The 21,834-nt window shown below is 41.8% G+C and overlaps 1 pseudogene; it reads right to left on the bottom strand.

The window, feature by feature from the left end:
* Positions 1 to 18,847: 18,847 nt before the first annotated feature.
* LOC147891286 (putative inactive receptor kinase At5g58300 pseudogene) lies at positions 18,848 to 21,379 on the bottom strand (annotated as a pseudogene).
* Positions 21,380 to 21,834: the final 455 nt, after the last annotated feature.

Below are 21,834 nucleotides of genomic sequence, written 5' to 3'. Positions count from 1 at the left end.
TGAAGTGTTTGGGCACTTCAAAGCTTTCAAAGCTATGGTTGAAGAAGAAACAGGACTGCAAATAAAATGCCTAAGGTCAGATGGAGAGGGAGAGTACCTCTCAAATGAGTTTGCAAGGTTCCTATAGGAGCATGGCATAAAGCAGCAATATTCATGCAGTCATAACCCACAGCAAAATGGACTTGCAAAAAGGAAAAATAGGCATATTGGAGAGGCATCTCGGGCCATGCTAAATGAAAAAGACCTTCCAGATTATTATTGGGCTAAAGCAGTTGCTACAGCAGTTTACATAATGAACAGGACTCCCACTGCAACAATACATGGCATGACACCAGAGGAGATGTATATTGGTAGGAAACCAGATATTTCTCATTTGAAAAATTTTGGTTGCATTGCCTATGTTCATGTGCGAGATGAGTTGAGGTCTAAGTTGGATCCAAAAGCTGAGAAGTGCATCTTTATTGGTTATTCTCTACAGCAGAAAGGGTATAGGTGCTATAACCCTTCTACTCGTAAGTTTACAGTGAGTAGAGATGTTGTTTTTTATGAGATGAGCAGCTAGTATAAACCAGTAAATGTGATGATTGATGTAGATGCACAAAATGGTAATGCTGCATAGAATTCACAGCAGCAATCACAAAATATTAGTGGACCTACAGTGTCCTCTAGCAGTGGTTCACATACTTCACCATGGATAGGCAGATTGAGATCAGGAGAATCTCCTCAAAGCAATGCAGATAGTGGTACGCAGGTATCACGAAAAGGAAAAGAGAAGGTCAATCAGCCCATGTTTGATGTGAATGCAGGTCACTCTTATGTGGATGGTGAATCCAGTGGCTCAGAACAGAGCATTGATGATGAGTTGGGTATTCCTTCTATTATTACACCTGGAGTAAGGAAGACCAGGGATGTATTGAGAGCACTCCGAAGTGAGCCTATTTTGCGTAGGTCTACTAGAGCTAGATATCCTATGGATAGGCTGAAATATGATGGATTTATAGCCATTCACTATGCCTATATGGTCAAAGTGATACAGGAACCAGAACTCACTTCTTTTGAGTAAGCCATGGGAAAAGAAAAATGGGAGAAAGTGATGGATGAAGAAATGGATGCCTTGGAAGCAAATGCTACATGGGAATTGGAGCCTTTGCCGAAAGACAAGAATGCAATTGGCTGTAAGTGGGCTTATAAGGTGAAGCACAATGCAAATGGTTTTGTGAACAAATACAAGGCAAGATTAGTTGTCAAGGGTTATGCACAGACATATGGGATTGATTATGAAGAAACATTCAGTCCGGTTGCAAGGATGGCAACCGTAAGAGCAGTCATTGCTATGGCTGCATCAAAGGGATGGTCTTTACATCAGATGGATGTAGAGAATGCCTTCTTGCATGGTGATTTACAAGAAGAGGTCTTTATGGAGTAGCCACCAGGTTATGTTCATGCTGTTCATCCTGAGTTTGTTTATAGGTTGAAGAAAGCCTTGTATGGCTTGAAGCAAGCACCTAGAGCATGGTCTGATAAGTTAGGACAATATCTTGTCACTATTGGATTTCAGATTTCCAAGGCAGATTTCTCACTGTATGTGACAAAAACAGAGAAAGGTATTATGCTGCTTGCCATTTATGTTGATGATTTGATCATCACAAGTGATAGTGATGAAGATATCCTTCATGTGAAAATGCTATTGAAGTAGAAGTTTGAGATGAAGGATTTGGGAGAGCTGCATTATTTCTTGGGCATTGAGGTGATTAGATCACCAAGTGGGATACAGCTCTTGCAGAGGCAGTATGGATTGGACATGTTGTCTAAATATGGGATGACAGGCTGTAAGCCTATTTTAGTTCCTTTGGAGCCGAATGTGAAGCTGAGTGCAAATGCAGGTGAGCTTCTGGAAGACCTTACTATGTACAGATGCATAGTAGGAAGTTTGATTTACATGACTATTACCAGACCAGATTTGAGCTATGCTATTGGATTGGTAAGTCAGTTTATGCAGGCTCCAAGGAAACCGCATTTGGATGCGGCTAGACACATACTCAGGTATGTGAAGTTCACATTGCAGTATGGAATATTTTATGAGGCTAGGGTTCAGATACAGTTGCATGGATACACTGATGCTGATTGGGCTGGTAGTATTTCAGATAGACGATCTACCAGTGGATATGTGTTGTCTTTTGGGAGTGCTGCAGTCACTTGGAGCAACAAGAAACAGCCTACAGTTTCCTTGTCAAGCACAAAGGTTGAGTACAAGGGTGCAGCAATGGCTGCATGTGAGATAGCTTGGTTGCATAAGCTACTTTATGGTATGCATTAGTCTACAGATGGGCCAGTTGTCATTTATTGTGAAAACATGAGCAGTATACACTTGGCAAATAACCCAGTCTATCATGCTAGAACAAAGCACATTGAGGTGCATTATCACTATGTGCAGGAGAAGGTTTTACTAGGTCTTATTGATCTAGTTTATGTCAGCACATAGGATCAGGTAGTTGACATATTTACGAAGGCATTGGGCGTAGAGAAGCTGCGCAAGTTCAGAGACCTGCTTGGTGTGCAGGAATTGGGATTGAGCTTGAGGGGGAGTGTTGAGATCTCGAGCTCCACTCGTGATATGCTAGGGTGACCATTGTGCATTTATCTCACCGACTTGTTAGCTGCAGATGTGGTTGGTACACCGCCCACGAATAATAGCTGGATGACAGCTATCCTTATCTACTCTAATTCATGGCTCAGTTAGTATGCCACCTTAGTTAGCAGAGTTTGGTTTGAGACCCACATATAGGGTTCTTCTACTTTGTACTAGAGTTCTTTTGGCTTTCACAACTAAGAAGAGGAAAACTGTTTTCAGCCTCCACCTTTGTGTGTATTCCCCCATTGTGTATGTGAGAAAGCCACAAGTGAGACTCCTTCCCTCTCTCCCACTATCTTCACAATACATTTGTGGCTCATACCATTCGATGTGAAGATAGTGGTAGAGAGGGAAGGAGTCTCACTTGTAGCTTTCTCACATGCACAATAAGGGAATACAAGCACAGGTGGAGGCTAAAAACAGTTTTCCTCTTCTTAGTTGTGAAAGCCAAAGGAACTCAAGTACAAAGAAATAGAAGAACCCTATATGTGGGTCTCAAACCAAACTCAACTAACTAAGGTGGCATACTAATTGAGTCACGAACTAGAGTAGATAAGGACAGTTGTCATCCAGCTATTATCCGTGGGCGGTGTACCAACCGCATCTGCAGCTAACAAGTCGGTGACATAAATGCACAACGGTCACCCTGGCGAGTGGAGCTCGATATCTCAACACTCCCCCTCGAACTCAATCCCAAATCTTGCACACCAAGCAAGTCTCTGAATTGCACAGCTTCTCTGTGCCCAATGCCTTCGTGAATATGTCAGCTACCTGATCCTCTGTGCTGACATAAACTAGATCAATAAGACCTAGTAAAACCTTCTCCCGCACATAGTGATAATGCACCTCAATGTGCTTTGTTCTAGCATAATAGACTGGGTTATTTGCCAAGTGTATACTGCTCATGTTGTCACAATAAATGACAATTGGCCCATCTGTAGACTGATGCATATCATAAAGTAGCTTATGCAACCAAGCTACCTCACATGCAGCCATTGTTACACCCCTGTACTCAGCCTCTGTTCTCGACAAGGCAACTATAGGCTATTTCTTACTGCTTCAGGTGACTGCAGCACTCCCAAAATATCCACGGGTAGATCGTCTATCAGAAATACTACTAGCCCAATCAACATCAGTGTATCCATGCAATTGTATCTGAACCCCATCCTCATAAAATAGTCCATACTGCAATGTGGACTTCACATACCTGAGTATGCATCTAGCCACATCCAAATGCGGTTTCCCTGGATCCTGCATAAATTGACTTACCAATCCAGCAGCATAGCTTAAATCTGGCCTGGTAATAGTCATATAAATCAAACTTCCTACTATGCATCTGTACATAATAGGGTCTTCTAGAAGCTCACCTGCATCTGTGCTCAGCTTCACATTCTGCTCCAAAGGAACTGAAATAGGTTTACAACCTGTCATCCCATATTTGGACAGCATGTCCAATCCATACTGCCTCTGCAAGAGCTATATCCCACTTGGTGATCTAATCACCTCAATGCCCAAGAAATAACGCAGCTCTCCCAAATCCTTCATCTCAAACTTGTGCTTCAATAGCATTTTCACATGAAGGATATCTTCATCACTATCACCTATGATGATCAAATCATCAACATAAATGACAAGCATCATAATCCCTTTCTTTGTTTTTCTCACATAGAGTGAGAAATCTGCCTTGGAAATCTGAAAGCCAATAGTAACAAGATACAGTCCTATCTTGTCAGACCATGCTCTAGGTGCTTGCTTCAAGCCATACAAGGCTTTCTTCAACCTACAAACAAAATCAGGATGAATAGCATGAACATAACCTGCTGGCTGCTCCATAAAGACCTCTTCTTGTAAATCACCATGCAAGAAGGCATTCTTTACATCCATCTGATGTAAAGACCATCCCTTTGATGCAACCATAGCAATGACTGCTCTTACCGTTGCCACCCTTGCAACCGAACTGAATGTTTCTTCATAATCAATGCCATATGTCTGTGCATACCCCTTGACAACTAATCTTGCCTTGTATCTATTCACAGAACCATCTGCATTGTGCTTGATCTTATAAACCTACTTACAGCCAATTGCATTCTTGTCTTTAGGCAAAGTCACCAATTCCCATGTAGCATTTGCTTCCAAGGCATCCATTTCTTCATCCATGGCTTTCTCCCATTTTTCATTTCCCATGGATTACTCAAAAGAAGTGGGTTCTGGTTCCTGTATCACTTTGACCATATAGGCATAGTGAATGGCTATAAATCCATCATATTTTAGCCTATCCACAGGATATCTAGCTCTGGTAGACCTGCACAAAATAGGCTCACTTCCAGGTGCTCTCAACTCATCATCAATGCTCTGTTCTGAGCCACTGGATTCACCATCCACATAAGAGTGACCTGCATTCACATCAAACATGGGCTGATCTACCTTCTCTTTTCCTTTTCATGATGGTACCTGCATACCACTATCTGCATTGCTTTGAGGAGATTCTCCTGATCTTAATCTGCCTATCCATGGCGAAGTATGTGAACCACTACTAGAGGACACTACAGGTCCACTGATATTTTGTGACTGCTGCATTGAATTCTGTGCAGCATTACCATTTTGTGCATCTACATCAATCATCACATTTACTAGTTTATACCAGCTACTCATCTCATCAAAGACATCTCTGCTCACTATAAACTTACGAGTAGAAGGGTTATAGCATCTATACCCTTTTTGCTACAGAGAATAACCAATAAAGATGCACTTCTCAGCTTTTGGATCCAACTTGGACCTCAACTCATCTGGCACATGAACATAGGCAATGCAACCAAAAATTTTCAAATGAGAAATGTCTAGTTTCCTACCAGTATACATCTCCTCTGGCGTCATGCCATGTATTGCTGCAGTGGGAGTCCTGTTCATTATGTAAACTATTGTAGCAACTGCTTCAGCCCAATAATAATCTGGTAGATCTTTCTCATTTAGCATGGCCCGAGATACCTCTCCAATATGCCTGTTTTTCCTTTCTACAAGTCCATTTTGCTATGGGGTATGACTGCATGAATATTGCTACTTTATGCCATGCTCGTGCAAGAACCTTGCAAACTCATTTGAGAGGTACTGTCCCCCTCCATCTAACCTTAGGCATTTTATTTGCAGGCCTGTTTCTTTTTCAACCATAGCTTTAAAAGCTTTGAAGTGCCCAAACACTTCACTTTTCTTTTTCATAAAATACACCCAAACTTTTCTGCTGAAGTCATCAATAAAAGTGACAAAATAGTGACAAACTCCAATAGATGTAGCTTTAGTAGTCCACACATCAGAGTGGATTAATTCTAATGGCTTTTTACTCTCTTGAACATGCCTAGGAAATGGTTTCCTTGCCTGTTTTCCAAATTGACAGGCTTCACAAACTTTATGCATTTTTGCAACCTTGAATTTAGGCAATCCTGCAACAATATTTTGGGCTTGCATTGATTTAAGTCACTGTATATTAACATGACCAATGTGTTTATGCCAGATATCAATATCTGCAACTACACCGGTCCCATGTGCAAACATTGCTGCACTCAATTCAGGCATGTCCGCATCCAACGTAAACATCCCGTCCTTCTTCTTTCCTTTTTCTATCAAGTGACCGTTATTTTCCATATCCTCAACAAAGCATCCATGAGGATTAAATCTGACTTGCAAGCCCTGCTCAACCATTTGACCAACAGAAACCAGGTTCTTGGTGATTTTCGGGACATGAAATACATCAGATAGGTATTTCTTTTTCCCATCCTGCATAGACAAAGGAATTTTACCAATCTGCACAATAGGATGTGCAGTATCATCACCAGTCTCCACAAATCCTAGTTTTTCCATTTTCCTTGCATCCTACATCCATTCTGCATGACCTGTCATGTGGTTTGATGCACTTGAGTCAACATACCACACATCATTTTGTTCTTCTGCACTTGTCACAGAATTTGTCATATGCTGCACCATAAATAGATGCTCATTTCTGTCATCACCCTATCTACTAGAAGATGCATAATTGCTTTGCTGCAATTTTCCATTCATAATGTCATTCTGCTTTTTGTAGTAGTCCTTAGCCATATGACCAATTTTACCACAGTAGTAGCATTCAACATTGTTGTTTGCATTTTGGCCTCTCTGCCATCCACCACGGCCTCTTTGGCTCCCCCTGCCTCTAGAGTTACCACGTCCTCCTCCATAGGACTGGTTTTCTTGAGTTTGCTGCATCTTCTGATTTCTACCACGGCTTGTAGATTGGCCTCCTCTACCTCTGCCTCTACCTCTTCCAGCATTTGAGTAGAAGACAGTTTCTTTTGAAGTTCCTCCTGAAGAAGATGCACCCCCATTTCTCTGCTCTTCAGAAATTAGAAGAGCAAACAACTCTTCAAAATCAGGAAATTTTTCACGGACGGCAATGGATGTCCGGGACTATGCATAATCCTTTCCTAGACCATTCAAGGTCACAAAAACTAGATCGTCATCTTCCACTGGCGACCCAATGGAAGCAAGTGCATCTGCAATTTTCTTCACCTTCATGTGGTAGTCATTGATGCTCAAATTTTCTCTTTGCACATTGTGCAACTCTTGTTTGAGCTACATTTTCTTGGCTTGCGTATTTGTGCTGTACATTTTTGCCAAAGTATCCCATGCCTCCTTTGGCGTACTTGCATCCTGAATATGCACAATCATAGAATCCGAAATACTGATAGACAACCAGTACATAACGTTTCTAGCTCTCTCATGCCATCCTTTAAATGCCTGCATTTCTTGTTGATTGGGAACATTAGGAAGAACTGGTTCTTCTTCATTTCCTGTAATGAACTCCCAATAGCCTTTTCCCATAAGGAAATTCGTCATTCTAAACTTCCATGCCTGGAAGTTGTTCTTGTCAAGCTTTTCAGTGATAATCTACGAAAGAGAATCAGACGCCATTATAGAACACTACAAAATATTCTATCATTGCAAAAAAACATAGCTTTTGCCTCACACGGGCAGATCTGCAAAACTGACGCAAGTGGTATTTGACCACACAGTCACTTCCTAGTGACAATTTTGCATCAACAGGCAATAAGCATGATTTTGCAACTCCCAATATCTCTGCACACAGGCATACGATGCAATTTTTGCGGCAACTGTTCACTGACCAGCAGAGTAGTAGTTGACAGCAAAAAATAGGGCCTTTTTCTGAGTGCCTGTGAAGAGCTTCCGCCTTCAAAACGGGCCCTGAAATGGCCTCGAATCAGAAAAATAGAACCACCAAGGGCTTTGCCCTTACGTGTAGCATATACTGCGCTCTCGCCACACTGCAAAGAGCGTCTCAATCTGAGACAGTGCACTCTTGCACTTCTGGTTGTGCTACTTGTAGAGATTTGCTCCCAAACTCAAAATAGGAAAGCAACACTGGTCCTCTTACCAGGACACCATGAACTTGGTTTTCTTTCTTGAGCTCCTTACCACGAACAAGGCTCTGATACCATGTGAAGATAGTGGGAGAGAGGGAAGGAGTCTCACTTGCGGCTTTGTCACATGCATAATGGGGGAATACACACACAGGTGGAGGCTGAAAACAGTTTTCCTCTTCTTAGTTGTGAAAGCCAAAAGAACTCAAGTACAAAGAAGTAGAAGAACCCTATATGTGGGTCTCAAACCAAACTCAACTAACTAAGGTGGCATACTAACTGAGCCACGAACTAGAGTAGATAAGGATAGCTGTCATCCAGCTATTATTCGTGGGCCGTGTACCAACCGCATCTGTAGCAAACAAGTCGGTGACATAAATGCACAACGGTCACCTTGGCATATCACGAGTGGAGCTCGATATCTCAACATTCGATACGTAATTGCTCAATCTCCAATTAAAGTAAATAAGACACCCAAGTTTGCATCAAAGACTCTCGAGGAAGTAGAGACTCAATATACTCCCAATCCATCACAACCTTTAAAGGAGTCTACTACTCCCGAAGCATCACAATCAAGTCCAGCAGAACTAGAGACTCAATCTATAGCCAAAGCATCACACCATTCTGGGGAGTCTATGCCCAAAGAATCCCATCAAAGTCCATGGGTGGAAGTAGAGACTCATTCTATGCCACAAGCATCACATCCTCCTGAAGAGTCTATGCCCAAGGAATCACCATCTACCCCACACTCAAAAGCAGAGATTCAATATATGCCCAGAGAATCACAACCTCCACTAGATTTTATGCCTAAATCATCACAACCAAGTCCACGCTTGGAAGTATACAAATTCCATGCCCAAAGGAAGAGACCACATACACCTAAAGAATCAAAGCCTCGAGAGAAAGAGTCTATTTCCAAAGCATCACAACAAAGTCCACAGCAAGCATCAGAATCCACTTCATTGTGAAGCTTTATGATGGGGTTTAGCATCATGTACATGAGTTTTTTTTTAGGTAGGAAAAACTTCTTATATACAATAAATATCTCATGATGATAATCTAATAACTATATCATTCTTTTGTTCCATCACTTTATTTTATAGATTTTAATGTACTCAAAATCTATCGTCTCACATGTCTCACATTATGGTCTTGCATCTGTTACTTCACACAATCTAGTAGTCTAGCATTCTCCAACCATCATCTTAGCGACATCTCAGCCTCTCCCAATTCTTTATTCTAAATCTTTCATCTCACATTATGAGTTTGTAGTTGTAGTTCTATAAATCCCTCTCTAGTCATTCGTCTTCTATGTCATCTCACCCATAGCCTTACAACCAAACACTTCTTCCACTTTGCTCTCATTACCTTCCTCCTCTCCTCAAGCTTACTCCTTCCATCTCACCTACAGCCTTATAGCCAAACAATTCTTCCACTTTTCTCTCATTACCTTTCTCCTCTCCTCAAGCTTACTCATTCCATCTTGCGCGCATCCTTACTCTGGAACTCAACTCTACTCCCATTATCATTCTTGCACTAAGCTCATAGCCTTACTCTCAAACTCTTCTTCCATCTCACCTTACTCCCTCACTATCTCTTGTTCCTATCGTGACTTAAAGCTTAATGGATCTTTTTGAAGTCATCAATTTTGTGGAGGAACCCATTAGCACCAACAAAGATTGGATCACCAACAATGACACGAATAGAGAGAAGAGAAGGAGACATCAAGCTCCATTAACCTAGGACGATGAAAAGGAGGAGTTTGCTCTTTAGAAGTGCCTAGAGAAGGAGAGAGAAAAAAATAAGTAGGTCTACTAGCAAAATAGATAGATTACTTTCATATATGAGAGAGCTAATAGACTATCTACATGAGGTTACTTCACATGTGGCTCATTTTGGGAGATTTCCACGCCATGAAGTGCAAGCCCTATGGAAGAGAAAGAGACAGTGAGCTCCATTTTTTAGATATGCTCAATGCCCCACCCTCCTGGTAACGACCAGTGGTCCACGGTGCTCAAGTTGTAAGGCCCCCATATGGAGAGAAGCCATGTGTGAGCCCGGGACACTGGATGGATCTTGACTTCCATGTCAGATGAGGTCTATCATTGAGACTATTGATGGTAGAAAGGTGATCTATGTGAGTCTAGCCTATTGGCTAGGCAAGGTAGGTAAGTTGGTAGCAGCACGAGGCACATTGTCTTGATTGTATGGGAGCCCCTTGCTCTCGCTAGGGTTTGGGGACCAGATGGCACGGGGGTCCTAGGGGGGCCAGCGGCCCCCTAATGGGGGTTCAGGGGGCGAGAGCCCTCGAGACGAAGGTATAGGGAATATTCTTTGAATATTCCATGGACGACTGGTTGGCTCCACCGATTAGGTTGATTGGTTGGCTCCACCTACTACGTTGATCTGGCTACCGCCCTCATAGCTATAAAGAGATGACCTTCTCAGTTCATTGTATCAGATCAGATCAGATCAGATCTTCTAGCAGAGATCTTCCAGCTAGTAGCTCTTCACCTAGTATCTGTCTAGATTGCCATCTAAGCTCCACTGCGGGTGGACGGAACCACCATCTGCACTACATCAGTATTGAAGGAAAATTTTGTTCCTCTCCAGTTTGCTATGTACTCTCTATTCTTTGTTCAGTTTTTGTGCCGCTGCACTGTGTAATTTAACACCATTAACCCATGATGAAAAGGAGGAGTTTGCTCTTTAGAAGCACCTAGAAAAGGAGGAGAGAAAAAAAATAATTAGGTCTGCTAGTGAAATAGATAGATTACTTTCATATAGGAGAGAGCTAATAGACTATCTAAGTGAGGTTACTTTGCATCTGGCTCCTTATGGGAGATTTCCACCCCAAGAAGCACAAGCCATACGGAATCAAGAAAGTGCTATACAGGAAAAAATTTATAGTTCCTTACTTCTCTTTTGCAATTTTAACTACATTGATCATGATGAGATGGTCTCAGCCCTTAAATGGGTTGAGTCTAGGATATCAATGGCAAATATTAATACCTTCTAGTGAGAGGCTTATTGTAACTTTTTGTGAAACTATTAACACCGTTATAAATATTGTAAGAGTTTGCTTTTAATATTGTAACTTTTGAAGGTGTTTGTTAACACCATTATAAATATTACGAGAGTTTACAACTACTGAATCTTATCTTTTGGTGTAACTTATCTATGTCACATTAAATTTTATAATTTTGATTTCATCTCCTTTAAAAATCTCTAAAAAATTGCTTGTTTTTATGTTTTCATCTATGCTTTGAAGAGTGGATTTTTTTTTTAATTTTATTCAAAAACTAGTTCAAAAGTTTCTGTAAAAATGAAATTGTACATTGACAAGTCCAAAATTGATGAAATAAGTGTTGGTTGTACCTCTACCATCATGCATATGTATTTGATGGGTACAATACTTTGTAGAGGAATTCTTTTGATTAGTTTTGCATCGGTATCCAACTACCATGTGGAGGTTTGGTGTGGATGATCTAGATCAACTTGAAACTGGTAGTGGAGTCATTTCTTACTCTAGCTATTAAAAATTCAATGGATGTATGAAGAATGTGTGGTCTTATAGGAGAGGATGAACTTACAAGTGGTCCATAAGAGGTGAAGGGAAAAAATCCTTCTGAAAGTACCGTGCGGTAAGTACCACGTCAACCGGTTTTAAATATCCAATTTAAAAAAATGCAGCTTTGGACAATTGGAACATTTTTTATGTTCTTAAAATTTTAAAAAAGTATTCACAACAAGACAAAGCCCCCACAAACATGCACAGACGCGTTTATTGAACTAAAAAAAAAACTTACGGGCACATCTATTTGCACGTCTATTTTCACATCTAGAGACTCGCATCTAACAGTGTGTCTATATAGCAGACAGATGCACGTATAGACGTGCATCTAGATGCGTAAATAGATGCTCTACTAAAAATTTTAAAAGACAGATAGATGCATCATTAAACGTGTGTATAGACGCATCATTAAACGCGTGTGTAGACATGCAAATAGATGCTTCTCGAACAGACAGACGTGTATATAGATGCATTTATAGATGCACTGATAGATGCGCTACATAATATATTTTTTCAAATTTACAGAATGCTGTGTATGTTGTGTATGCTATATAGTTACAAGAATCCCATTTCCACATTGTGTAATTCAATTCTTACAGCCAACCGCATTTTAATTACAATTCCAAATAAAACATTACAACTCCAAAACGCAATAAAATTGAAAGCTCAAAAAGTGCTTGTATGTACATATAGCACAAAGCTAAGCCGCGTCATGTGGCTTCAAGTACAAAAAATAAGAGGAGTGTATATATAAGATGCACGAAGCCAAGCCAGTGGCTTTAAGTACAAAAAAGAGTAGCTAGCACTATTTCTATGACTAATCTATGTTCTCCACATCCTCGCTCCCTTCCATGCTCCCTTCTGCACTCCCTTCTCTGCCTCCTTCCTCGTCTTCTTCCTCACCTTCTTGTGCAAGGACCTGTAAACAAGGGACAACATATATCAATGTATGAAAAATCAAATCTTTACTTATAATATTGACATTATTTAGTTACTTTCAAATACCTTGGGGGCCACTCCAGTAGCCTAGATATACTGCTCCTCAGTAATCAACCCGTCATGATAGAAGTGCTTCTATGTATCTCCTTTGCGATGGAGGCAGTGGTAGGCTATCTCGACAAGAGTAGGGTATCTGCCCACGATATCAAGCTGCAAGATGACACAATTTGTGGAGGGGTTAGTACAAAGAAACAACCTCCTAATAAACTACATAAGCAATATAATTGAGATCGATACTTACAAATTGGGCCTCCCATGATTCAACACCACCTGCTCCAAAATGCATGCTTCCATATTGCTCCATCTAGATCCTTCGTGCCTCCATGTGCTGCAGACTGGGGTCCTCCCTTACTGACTTCATTGCTTTCTTCCACTCATGCTTATGAGCAGTGTGGGGCGGGCCCCTTGGTGGTTGACCTCCCTCGAGCCTGGCAAGCTCTGCTAGTGCCTGCCTCTTAAGTGAAGATCTTTTATTGCCAAGTATCGTAACAATCTTTGACTTGGCCCATTTATCTGTGAACTGATGATTGGGGGGGTTAGGATACCTAGAGCGAACAACAGCGAGGGTCTCATCAGCCAACCTCTTTGGCCGGTCTTTGTAGTGGATAAAGCAATCTCTGTAATTGTTAGCAATTACAGAGCGCATGAAGGCCATGATGTCATTCCCCGGTGCATCCATCAAGATGCCTCCTATCTGAGTGATGTCATAGAAGATCGTACCATCACCCGGAGGCACGTCTAAGTCATCTGAATCATCATCGTCCCCACCACCACCCATCCCAAAGCACTGTGCCATGCATCCCCCACTGCTCTCCCTTCTACTATGTCTGCTACCCTGTCGTGTCGAGCTAGTACGCTGGCCACTCGTAGCTGGAGATTGCATGGGACTACGTGGACCACTCGTAGCTGGAGAACCAAGTCTCGACTGCACAAGAGTACGCTGACGGCTTTGTGAGACAGGACCTCCTGACGGCATGGGGGAAGGGGCATAAGATGGCATGGCAAAAGGGGCATAAGACGGCATGGGGGAAGGGGCATAAGATGGCATGGGAGAAGGGCCTCGGCTATGTCGCCGGTTGGGCTATGCTAACTCCGCTGGGGTAATCTCAGCTGATGTGGGGTGGTTTGGAGTCTATAGTGTCGACTCCTGGGGGGTGTTTAGAGTACCTGTCATATACGTGTATAACTCCGCAGGACTAGGAGGGTGCCCTAAAAGGTTATATAAGTCCCTAAAAATAGACTCTCGGAGATCAGATGAGCCCAAAGAGCTTCTTGGCTACATGATGAACTAGAAAAAAGAAAAAAAGATGATTACTAATGAGCTGAGAAGAAAGAGGAAGGGAAAAAAAGATTACTATCAAAGCGCATCTATAGACGTGTCTAACAAGCGCATCTATTTTTGCATATAACAGCGCGTCTATAGATGTGGCTGTCCGTGTCTACACATAGGCTAGATGCACATCAAGACGCGGCTGTAGATGCGGTTTTAGATGCGCTCTAAGATGCGCCTATAGATGCACTCCGACAGACAGACTTTTCTAAAAAGTAGAAAAGGACATGCACCTGACACAAAAACATAACACTGATACCAAAATCATGCATTTCTTGGATACGAGAAAGGACAAATCCAAAGAGAGCAAACTTCCAAAAAAGATCAACTGTAAAAAGACTTACCTTGGATAGAGGTATGGAAGCTTTTTCTCCTTTTTCAAAGTTGCTTCTCTTCCTTGTTCACCCTCTTCTCCTTTAAGCTTAGAAGTAAGTGTGGGTGCCTTCCTCTTAAGTGTAAGCTTGGAAGTAAGTATGGGTGCCTTTCTCTTAAGCATTGAAACTGTGGATCTGCTAATAGCAAAGCAAGCAAGCCGCACGAAGTATAAGTAATGTGAAGAAAAGCAAAGCGAGCGTGCTTAAAGCAGATTTAAAAACCACGTCTATAGGTGTGTCTAATAGCGCATCTATACATGCGTCTAAATATGTGTGTAATTGTCTCGTAATTGTGCATCTAGATACACAGAGTAGATGCGGCTTTAGACGCGCTTGTAGATGCGCAACACTAAATAGACAAACGCGGTTTTAGACGCGCCACAGAGTTTAAAATTAAATATTTGAGAAAAATCAAATTTTTTTGGGTTGTTTGTTTGTAGGATGTCTTCATCTTCAACAAGTAGCTCCAGTGAGGATGAATCCCTCCGTATCCACCATCGCGAAATGTGGTTGGAACAAAAAATCAAATGTATGTGTGATTGATGTCGAGGAAACATGTATCATGCACACAGGATTACACTCAATCACATCTCAAAGAATGGAGAATGGGATGCAACCGTAAACATGGTAAGTGTTAAAGAGTTAAGGTTGATTGAGATACCTATGGGTGTTCATATGTTTGAGTTATGATCCTGTTTTAATTTGATACAGGATGCGGTGCCACACCTGCATAAGTTGCCCTATGCTCTCCGTGAGGAGGCAAAGCGTCAGCGATACGAGGTGGGATCTTCAGGAGGGACGGTTACGGATGCATGGAGTGATGGTGATAATAGCCCTCCACCATTACCTCATGAAGCCGTGGAGGAGGAGGTGTTTGATGATATGGTGCAGGATTTATATGTCCATTAAGGGAGGGATGATAGCATGGAGCAGGATGATTTTTTTACTGCAGCATCGACTCCAGTGTTTGAGGGGTGCACATTCTCTGTTCTACATGCCTCCCTTGAGTTACTAAACTTACAAACCATCTATGGATGGAGCAATGCAAGTTTGAATGCATTACTCAAGTAAGCTTTAAAGTCTATTTTGCAAACATGGTGAATTATGCTAGTGGGTCAATTACTCGAATGCTTTTCTTCATTTATGGTATTCATGTGCAAGCTATTGTGTAAAATGCTTCCAAGGGAGAATAAATTACCGACCTCAAGAGATATGGCAAGGCAACATGTGACCTCCCTTGGAGGATTAGATTACAAGCGCATCCATGCATGTGTCAACGATTGTGTTTTGTTTCGTGGACTACATAAGGATGCAAGAGAGTGCCCTACTTGTGGAGAGGCAAGATATAGAGCAGATCTCAAAACTTTGGACGTGCCTCGTAAGGTTCTGCAACATTTTCCCATAATCCCTCACATCCAACATATGTTCAAGTGCAAATCCATTGCAGAGCTTATGTCATGGTATTAAGCTTGACTTTCGACGCTTCTTTGTGTATGTTTTGGATGTAAAGTGGTTTAAGGGCGTGGTGGAAAGAGGTCCTAATGCAACAATCAAACGCCATGCAAGTTGCTTTGTAACTATTGACTCCACAAAGTTTTGGCAAAGTAGGAAGGACACACTAGTATTACCACAACAATGTGAACAGGTACTATGCACACATATAAAAATACTCGCTTTTAAATATTTGATGCAAGGAAAATAACATGATTGTATTTGTGTTTGAATTAGGTTGTCTATCAACCAATGGTGGATAATAATAGATGGTGGCATGTCATACCTATTATGCCACATTCCAAAGTGATGTATAGTACATTTACTAATATGGAGCGTATGGAGGATGATCATGGCCATGGACGTGATGATGACCGTGATACGAGAGAGGAGGATGATCATGAGATAGGAGATATGGATATTGAGGCCATTAATCGTGAGAATGAACCTACCATTGGTGACGCTGATTTCGATGAGCACATGAGTAGCACAAGTAGAAAAATTACCACATGGTAATTATGTGTATTGTGTGGTATATAAATACTGCATGGTAATTATGTATACCATGTGGTATTGCTAAAAGTCATGCAATATATTTACACAATATGGCACAATGTGTTTAGTTACTGCACAGGGACCACCTTTAGTGGTCTTGCTAGAAATACACAACTAGGTTGTTTTTAATCATTATAGGCCTCATTTCAAAACATTTAAAAAGCTTTAGAACAAAACCCAAAAATCCGTAAGATTCCCAATGCAGGGTGTTGCAGCAACCTTCAACTCAACATTTCCCTACCAACCCATTGGACTGCTTGATGGTCAGATCAATTCACCATGCAAGTCCATCCTCCATTGTTTGTGTGTTTCATCTGTCAACCCATTACCTTCTTCTCCATAGTTACACCTATGCCTCTCTTCTCTTCACAATTATGGGAACACAACATCACCCTTAATTACATCTACTAAATGTAAGCCATATGCCATCATTGCAATATCGAAGGAACACTACATCAGTAGCATGGATGATTTTTTCAAGTTAGTTTCATTAGCAAGTTAAACTTTTATATTGGTGTTGAGAGTTTGTATGCCATAATAAAAATCAATGTTGAAAAATTCACCAGTATTTGAAACTTTTATGCAAAAAAATTCAAAGTTTCGCGAGGATTTACATTTTTTCCTTCAAAATTCAAAAGAAAAAATATAAAGAAGTATTGCATTCTACCAAGATTGTGAAACTAAAAAAATGAGCTTGAAAACTTTTGCAAAGAATTTATTTTAATATATAAGCCATAAAAACATCCCTGATCAGTAGTTCAAATAGACCACCAAGGACCATAATCCCCTGGCTTATATTGATATTGGTCCACGGTCTCAAATTCACTAGGTAAACTCAAACCTCATTAGCTACAAAGATTTCAATACATTTGCTTTTAGAATGGAATTTCAGTGCCATTTATATCAACTACATGGGCATCATCTACACCTTTCTTCATGACTCCCACTCTAACAAAAAATTCTGCAAGAGTGGGCCCACAATACCTTGCTTCTCTACCGAATTGGATTCAATAATTTCATGAATCTCATTCCAAACGTTGTTTACATTACTCCTGTTAAGCTTTGGCAGACCTTAGAGGTTGCTTTTGATGTGCTAGCTAGGCTGAGTGCCTAGAGTATCACTTCAAGCTACATATATTTTCAAGAAATTATCCATATTCATGCTATCAAAATGCTTTCACGGTGGCTGCTCCTTAGAATTTTGAAATCCCTCAAGCATTCAATAGAGTAAATAGATAGCTTCAGCTATTGTTCACTTCTATTTTGCCCGAAATGACATAGCTTCATGTACCGTCTCAAAGGGTAAGACAAATGTGTGGTTATATGCTAAATGTAAAGTGCTACGTGATAAATGCAATTTCGTATGTACTATGCATATACTATGAATGTACTATGTACCCAAGGAAGGGCTCGTTCCTGGTTTTATAATTTTTTGAGAGAAAGTGTGCCAACTCTATGTATGTGCTAAATGCAAAGTGCAAAATGCTTTCCAATTATCTAACACAAATGCAATATTCAATTTCATGCTCACTTTTGCAAAGTGCTATATTCTAATGTGAATTGCTATGTGCCCTACGAAGGGCACACTCTTTGGTCTTTTTAACAAGAGACATGTACATTTTTTTAAATAGTCGCGTTCACGGATCTAATGTCAAGCGAGTTGGGCTATTAAACGGCGATTTGAAATACAAGAACTCAACACACACCAAAAAGGGATCCACTGTATCATTATCTCACCGAGTGCAACAAAAGTGAAGGTGTGAATGAAACTTCACTTTATTTATTTGTTGGAAAATAGAGAAAACTCGTTATTCTGCGAGGGGAAAGAAAACCCTAATAGACAGATTTGAAGTCCGCCGTAGATCTACATAATGTGAAGAGCTGCCCAACAAAGGCTCCAGGCTACGTTACAAGATCAAGAATTAATCTAATTTGGGTTTTGGGAGACTTTAAATTTAGCTTGATCGGCTGAGGAATGTAGAACGTCTGAGCATAGTCATAAGAAGGTCGAGAAGAGTAGATTTGGGAAGTTTTCACAAGCTATTCTGATTGTTGAGTTGGAACAAAGATGACATGCGGAAAGAGAATGTCCAATTCAGTTTTCCAGACAGGTATGGATATAGATGATTAGTGGAACTGAACCTGCTACATTTATTGCAATTAGAAAGATCTGCAGCTTCGAATAAGTTCCAGATCACAGGATTAAGTTGCAGTTTTTGAGTATCCAGAGCAGCAGATCATTTATTTTGAGAAAGGTTCATGAAATGACTAACAATTTACGGGCCTATCCGTTTTTGCTGTCGTATCAGCTGATCAACGTGAACAATATTTGCATGTTGCAGCAGATATATGTATGTTGATGCACGCCATTTCGTTTTCGCATTTATATTCTTGCTTGTTGCAGCAGCTAATGTAGCTTCATGCACGTAAAACAATCCGAACGGAATCAAGATTTAAGAGAAATTGCAGCAGCACTACTCATGTTGATCAACCATCGTAGGGTGTTCCGAAACTTAAGCTGCTTGTGAATTGATCCGATCGTCCTTCGTACGGTGGAGTTTGTTCCATTGACATAGACGCAGTCGATGCAGTCAATTCATCTTCTCGGATTTCTGTAATCATCTTGTGAACCTGGCTCATCTTTGGGCGTTGATCGGGAGATTTGGAAATGCACGCCATCGCTATCTGCAACATCGTCACAAGGGATTCCTCGGAAGCATTTGTGGCCACAAGGGTCCGATCGAACACCTCTGCAGTCCATTCTGATCGTACCACAGAGGTCACCCACTCTGGGAGGCTGAAGTTCGCGGGACTCTCGTTCATGTTGTCATAGTCAGCCATCCTGCCTGTGAGAAGCTCCAGCAACACGACGCCGAAGCTATAAACATCTGCCTTGTGGGATATCTTCTTGGTGGCGTCGTATTCGGGGGCCTTGTACCCGACCATCCGAAGGGAGGCGCTTGTGGGGTTCAAGAGCGGAGCTAAGCCAAAATCAGCAATGCAAGCCTCGAAGTTTTTGTCAATGAGGATGTTGGAACATTTGAGATTGCCGTGAGGGATCTTCTGGGACTCGCATTCGTGGTGGAGGAAGGCAAGGCCATTGGCGACACCTCGAGCGATTCGGACACGAGCATTCCACGAGAGAGGCTTCCGGGAGAACTTTGAACCTCTTGAACGGTTACCTGCTAAAACGGCAAGCTTTCAGTTAAACAAAAGTATTGATTTGGCACCGTTTTGCTACGTCAAAACCACTCGTTACGTTTTGATTTGCAACCTCTACGATTTTCGAACGTTAACCTTTGATCTGTCGCTCTTGCGCTAGCTCTGATTCTGTTGCTCACCTATTGCACATTCGAACGTTAAGCTTCGATCTGCTAAACTACTGACTGCGCACAACTTTCTAACGTTAAGATAAGGTCGAGCTCATCTGCTCAGCTACGATCATTGATTTGCTAAGTTTTCATCTGTTCAACTACGATTGTTGACTTGCAAAACTGCTGATTAAATTGGATTTCGCTTTTATGTAATCACCACGTTATTTCTGAAAATGGACGCGCAGGTTAATTAATGCCTGTCTCTCAACCCTCAGCAGCTGCAACAATTACTCTCTCTCTAGTCTCAGCAGTTGCATGAGATCGTCCATCCGATACTGTGCATGCATGTAAACACCATAAGCAAACAGAAGCATAAAGTGCGCTGTTGTTGATTAGATTTCGAAAATTTACCGTGAAGAAGCGTCATCAGATTGCCGTTAGGTTGATACTCGTACACCAGTAGCTTCTCGTCCTTCGCGTAGTAGTATGCCCACAATGGAACCACGTTTGGATGCGTGAGCTTTCCTACCAGCTGCATCTGCTGTTCGAATTCTTTTCGTGCAACGTTGTTCAGCTCCTTTAGCCTTTTCACAGCCATCGCCCTGCCATCTTCCATCACGGCTTTGTAAGCACTTCCCAGACTTCCTTTCCCTAGCAATTCTGCGGACGCACGCAGAAGATCTTCCAATCTGAACGGTTGATGATTTTCGAAGAAAACAAGTTTGGGTTTCTCTTCTTCAGCCACGGAAAGGAAGCTTGATTGGTAGTCTTCTGATCTCGTCTGATCTGGGAGCTTTGTGGAAGGATTGGTATCGCTGCTGCGCGCGTACCTCCGCTTATAGTATAAGAGGAAACCGAGGGTCAGCAGCACAAGGAAAGCCACATCCGCAAGCACGATTCCCACTATTTGACCGGTCGTTAGCCGCCGTTTTGGTGCTGTAGCTGGGCCGCGTCCGCTCGCAGTTTGAGTATCAGGCGCTGAGGAACTATTGCATGGTGTTGACAGTAGGTCTCCGCAGAGCATCGCGTTGCCTACAAACGCACTGGTTGAGATATGTTTAGAAGAGAGATCAGGCGGGATTGGGCCACTCAATTTATTGTTCGAGACATTGAAATCCGTCAAGGTTGTCTGCTTGAAGGGCGGGATGGTTCCGTCGAGTTCATTGTTCTCCACGTGGAAGCTCAAAAGACCAGGAATGTCAGCGAACGAAGACGGGATGCTTCCTGTCAGCTTATTGTTGGATAGGAACACCTTTTTCAGTCGGTGAGACAAAGGACTTGGGATTGGACCTGTAAGTTGATTGTCCGTCAGGTATATCATCTTCAGCTGTGTACATTTTGTCAAATCTGCAGGGATTGTTCCTATCAGCCCATTTCCGTTGAGGCTTAGTTTCCTCAATTGTGTCAATTGGCTCAATGAGTTTTGAGGGATCGATCCAGTAAGATTTTTGTTATCTAGGACCAACCCTGTCACTTCGCCAGCCTGACAATCTATCCCAATCCAGTTTCCCGTGCAAGGATCGTCACCTAGCCATTGTTTTGCCAGCGTCCCTTGACTTTCTGCAGATGCTATGAAGCTCTTGAGCACAACACCATCTATTTGGCTGGCCCGGGTGGTGCTCAGGAAAACTACAGAAACAAGAGCAATTTGGAGGTAGATTGCTGGCATAGAGGCCTCCTGTCTCCAGTGGCGTAAACTCCGCATCGTTCCCAAAAAAATATAGGGCAAAAGCAAGACTGTTTGTCGGCCAAAGAGCGGACGCTCGTGAATATATGGCTAGAACAACCAGTCCAACTCCAGTCTGGCAAAATCTGTGCAATTGGACCAAGAGTTTAGCAGAGCAGAATGCCAAAGCAAAACTGGGAGATCCGTCTGATCTGAGATAAGTGCTCTACGTATCGATTACCTTCACAACAGAACTTAGTTTGAATTTGTATGAGTGCGTAGGGGCAAAATAATATCAAAAGAGCTTGTTGTCCCCGTTTATTCCCTGCTATAACAGAAACCATCAATCAATTCACCATCGTTGCAGTTGGTTGGCTAGTTCTACAGCAGAAGCATCCAACGTTTCCCGCAGGAGATGTCGTAAACGATTCATTATATGAGGTCGTTTTCCCAGTGGATTACCGAAGGTGCTTCTCGTAAGGACCAACGAAATC

This window comes from Dipteris shenzhenensis, chromosome 18, assembly GCF_047967505.1.
Source record: "Dipteris shenzhenensis isolate YYH24624 ecotype China chromosome 18, Dip_SZ_1.0, whole genome shotgun sequence".
Lineage (NCBI taxonomy): Eukaryota > Viridiplantae > Streptophyta > Polypodiopsida > Gleicheniales > Dipteridaceae > Dipteris > Dipteris shenzhenensis.
This window is presented reverse-complemented; position numbering and strand designations above follow the sequence as displayed.